This window comes from Galeopterus variegatus, unplaced genomic scaffold (assembly GCF_000696425.1).
Source record: "Galeopterus variegatus unplaced genomic scaffold, G_variegatus-3.0.2 Scaffold3961, whole genome shotgun sequence".
NCBI classification, from domain to species: domain Eukaryota; kingdom Metazoa; phylum Chordata; class Mammalia; order Dermoptera; family Cynocephalidae; genus Galeopterus; species Galeopterus variegatus.
In genome coordinates this window covers 192,729-198,114 of record NW_007730072.1, presented here as the reverse complement: position 1 = coordinate 198,114, position 5,386 = coordinate 192,729, and positions in this window count along the sequence as shown.

Here is a 5,386-nt window from a genome sequence, read left to right as displayed (position 1 = left end):
AGGCTGCCACGACAAGCCAAAACTACCTTCCTGCCCTCTGGGCTTCTCGCGTCTCCTCAGATTGGCTAAGCACCAATGACTTGAAGGAAAAACTGTCAGAAGAGAGTCAACGCACCATAATTTGGGGTTTTGTTTTCTGAGCCCCAACAATTACATGTGAGATTCTAGGCTGCCACGACAAGCCAAAACTACCTTCCTGCCCTCTGGGCTTCTCGCGTCTCCTCAGACTGGCTAAGCACCAATGACTTGAAGGAAAAACTGTCAGAAGGAAAAACTGTCAGAAGCAAAGCCGAGCTGAGATGTGGGTCCTGGCCCTCTGCCAAACTGAGAGGAGCCGTGGGGAGGGTGGAGGTGGGGGTGGTGGTGGTGGTAAAGCTGGGCTTGGAATCTTGAGCACTTTAGTTCTTTCCTGTTCCAAGTGTGGCCAGCCACCACAGCAGCAACCCTTGGGAGCCTGTTAAACATGCAGTGCCTCAGGCCCCACTCCACATCTGCTGAATCAGAATCTGCATTTTTACAAGATTCTCAGGCGATCTGTGTGCACATTAAAGAAGCACCGTGGGTTAATTAATCCATAGCAACATTCGTAATTAGCTTCTGAGCAGCAAGAAATATTTAATAGAGCCCCCTTGGAGGGGCATAGAGAAGTTGCTGCCACTGCTGGCGGGAGCTTGATGCAGAAAGGCAGGAGCCTGGATCTAATTGCAGTAGATAACGCAACCCAGCTAAACGCCAGGCCCTCAGGAGGACAAAGGGGAGTGATGGGGCTCTTGAGGTGAGGCCATTGACAGTCAGATTACAATGCAATGTGTCATACAGTGCACTGATGAAATGTAATTGATATAGCTCTGTTATAAAAAGCAGTACTTTCTTTGTTCAATGTGCTCTTTCTTCACAGAAGGCAGATGGTCAAGGGCAAGGTAATGAGACCAAAGGAACTTATTCTGTAACAATGTTTAGTTTCTCCTTTGACCTGCTCTTTTTCCAGCTTCAGGTGAGAACCTCCCCGGTGCTGGCAACTACCAGATGAGCGTTCTCCAGGCACAATCCTCATACAAGGGTACTTCAAGAAGTTCATGGAAACATCTGTATTATCTTCTTATTCTATTTTTCCATGAATTTTTTGGCAGTACCCTCATAATTTTCAATCAGCTGGATACTTACAGGAGGGAGTGGTGATATGAAGCCAGTTGCCCAAGAGGTCCGAGTGGCATAACCACCCCTAGTCCATCTCTGAAAGGTCTTGGGGAATGAGCTCCAGCTTGGGGATGACACTCCTGGCGTCAGAGCTGCCCTGGCTTTGGACATTTCTTTTGTGGGATTCACATGACAGGGCTTCAGCACAGAGCTGTTCCTCAAATGCTGAGCTCAGTGCTGTCCCAACATCAGACGTGCCACAGCAACATCACTTCAGCTCACTGAGTCTAGCCCTGATCATCTGTTTACTATATCTTGCTTTATTTCTTTTGATGGTTCTACTTTCTTGTGTGCCCCAAACTTGTTTTCTTTATTAGCTCTTTGCCAGTTTCTTTTTCATTAGTACTTTCCCCCTGTCCCCGGAAAAATAGAGTAAAAATGTGACATAGTATTTATCCTGGAAAAAATTGTTATTTATTTCTCATTTATGCCATGGCTGTTTTGAAAAAGGAAAAACACTCTAGGCTCCTACAGTATGACACATGTACTGAATGTAAAGCTAAGAGACAAAACCTCACCTAAAACGAAGGTGATGGAAGGAGGAGATAATTGTTCTAGAAGCTAAGGTTGATCATAGTTGTGACTAAATTGCACAGAAAATTTATTGCTAGGTTTCCAGCAGCCAAGGGTGTGCATATGGTTACTTATTCCGGCTGAATGGATACTAGACAAATTTCTAAAAGATACTTTTACTTGGTACTGAGATTATAATAAATAATATTTTTGAGTGCATAGACTCTACTAGGCACTTGTTAACTCCTTTGCATACATTGTCTTATCTAATCCTCACATCAACTTTAAGAGATAGGACGGAACAATTGTCCCAAGTGTGAACTCCAGAGCCACTGAGTCCAGGTTTAGATGTAAGCTCTGCCACTCACAAGCTGTGTGACTTTGGGCCAGTGCCTTCCCCTCTCATGCATAAAACAAATATCAATCATATTTTTTAATGGCTGGGAGCATTATTAAATGGTTTAGTATACACAAAGCCTGTAGTGCCTGGCTCTTAGTAAGTGCTTGCCATTATTATCATTATTTCTACTTGACAGATAAGGAAATTGGGGCTTAAAAAGGTTAAGTGGCTGACCTGAAGTCCCATGGCCAGATCAAATTGGCACAAGATGTGATTTGACCCCTCTTAACCACTTTTCATGCTGACTCAGAAGCTTTGGGTTGCCGCTGGCATCCACTTGGGTGCAAACAAGAAACTTCTCAGGATTAGCCTTGAGCAGTCAATATTTGATTCCCTTCCGTGAGTTTCTCATCTACGGATTATTTGAGGGGAACGTCTCCCAGCTCTTCCACTTGGTGAGTACCTTGGGATGGTATATAATTTCAGCATGACTTTAAATGAGGTTTAAACAGTGAGGGAGTTGCATTGAAAATCAGTGTATCTTTGTTTATTCATGAATTCTATTTATTTATATTCATTCTTGGCCACAAACCACTTCCCAAATACAGTTGAGCATAGCAGAGATTTAGGTCAGCATCTGCCCAATTTCAGCTATATTTAATGTCCAATTCAATGTCACATCCTCCAGGGAGATGCCTGCTTTGTTATTTCCCATGATCTCAGGATGCTCGCAAACCACTTCCCAAATACAGTTGAGCATAGCAGAGATTTAGGTCAGCATCTGCCCAATTTCTGCTATATTTAATGTCCAATTCAATGTCACATCCTCCAGGGAGATGCCTGCTTTGTTATTTCCCATGATCTCAGGATGCTCACGTCTCCTCTGACCCAGGTGCTGAGGCTTGAAGTCGAATGTGGGTGTAATTCCCCTACTCCCCACCAGGTGTCCCACCGGTCCCTGATATTGGACAGGCCGGGAGGGAAAACAGCCTTCTTTACCCTCCAAGCGGGAAAGGGGATTTGAAGGGGTGTGGGGGTGGAGGAATTGTGGGGAGGAGGCAGGTGGACCGTGACACGACTTTCAGATGCTGCTTCTGGTTTCCAGACAAAGGGACATTTTTGCTTGTTTTTCTTTGATGCATAGGTGTCTGTCTCCAGAAAGCCTGGTCAGTTGCCTGCAATTTAGGAAGCTTTTATTTCCACTAATGAACTAGTGTCTGGCCAGGGCTTTTCATTTCTGAGCTTGAGGTTGGGGCTGCCGTCTGCATCCCCTTCCTCCCACCTGAGAGCCCCTGACAGCCTCCCTTGCCTCCTCAGGATCTCCTTTTACTTCTAGGGTCTGACTGAAAAAGAGACAAGGAAGAGATTGCCTCTCCTGCCCTGTAGGTTTCCTCGATATTCCCTGGATCAGGGGAGGTCAAATTCAAAGACAGGAGCAAGTGTGTGACTGTGGCACTAACTAGCCCTCCTGCAGACAGTAACCTGACATGTCCATGTTGTTAATATTCCTATGGCAGAAACACTTCCCCATTCTCAAATATGATTGCCATTTGCTTCTCCTGGGGGGGAGGGGGATAGGGAAATTTGTATCCATGGACATAATTTCAGTAACTGGAACATTTTTTTTTTTTTTTTTAAAGATGACCGGTAAGGGGATCTCAACCCTTGACTTGGTGTTGTCAGCACCACGCTCAGCCAGTGAGCGAACCGGCCATCCCTATATGGGATCCGAACCCGTGGCCTTGATGTTATCAGCACCACACTCTCCCGAGTGAGCCACGGGCCGGCCGTAACTGGAACATTTTAAATTCCAAAATAAATCTCGTGACCCGTGGCCTTGGTGTTATCAGCACCACACTCTCCCGAGTGAGCCACGGGCCGGCCGTAACTGGAACATTTTAAATTCCAAAATAAATCTCGTGCCCTTTGCAGGTGGTGGGCTCTCTGCCTGTCAGTCATCCTGCCTTCCTTCCTCTCTTCCTTTTTTCTTTTGGAGGCTCACACACAAATTGCAGAGGCTGGAGTCAGGATCAGGATACGGAGCTTTGAAGCCGCATGGCTTTTCTCTCAGATATTGCCACCTGCACTGTGGCTTTTTGGAGTCCTTTGGGGTGTGGGGGTCACCCCAGCAGACCCTGGACATTTATCCTAGGTCTGAAGTAGCCAGTGGATGTGATGCTTTAAGCGATCTTGGTGCCCTGCTTGTAGGTTATTCTGTGATCGAAGCTTCACCCAGTGATCTGCTGACGATGTGGATGGATTGTCTTCATTTAGCACCAGCTTTAGGAGCTTTGATGAGAGTTACTTCCTCCATAAAGATTGTTGATAACAAGGACCACAATACAGTCCTGCGGGATTTTCTAGCTTCTGTACCCACTCTCTCATCATATGCACGGCTTTTAATATTCTGAGAGCCTTTGCCAATACACATTTTCTCTGGTAGTGGGAGCCCGGAGCCCGGATGTGATGTATTATTGATAGGCTGTAATTTACTCCTCTTGGGTTGTATCTACAGTGTATATCATTAGCACAAAATATTAAATTACCAGTGGTTGTATATATTTGTCTATTCAGGTTTGGCTCAATGATATTTGCCTTTCGCCTCAATAAAAGATCGTGAATAATGAAAGCAGAGTAATTTTATTTTTTGTTGTTGTTGCAAGAGAATTTTGATTAAGCCATCTTCTCCGTGTTGTGTTTTTGGCAAGCCATGCTTTGCAATGAAGACATGAGACATAAAAGAGTGGAGGCTGGATGGGGAAGATGGATGGGTGGTTTGCTCCGGCTCTCAGCACACACTGGCTTCCCCAGCAAGCCGCTCCCGGCCAGGCTCAGGGTTTTTTCCTTCTGCAAAGGGGAACAAATGATCTGTGCTGCATTGGTGAGAGGAAGGGGGAAGTTCAGACCTCGGGGCCAGAAACACAATGCCCCATATCTGTTATGAAGACAGTGTTTGAGTGACGTGAGGTGTGGGGAGACCCGACAGTGTATCAGATTGAACCCCTTGTAGACACAGCATTATGCGCTGGCTGGTGTTTGATAATCCACCCTCTGGTCACCATTTGTGGCCATTTTTTTTGGCAGCTGGCCAGTATGGGGATCCAAACGCTTGACCTCGATGTTATAACCCCATGCTCTAACCAACTGAGCTAACCGGCCAGCCCTTTTCAGCCATTTGGTCCCTGTCCGCACCGGGGCCAGGTGAAACACAAATGCATGAAAACACTTTTTCCTTTAAAAGATCCCAGGTCATAGGGCTCAAACCAGACTGCAACGGGAATACCATGTTGCTCCAGTTTTGTGCTCTTTTTATTCTGATCTTGGGGCTTCTTTCAG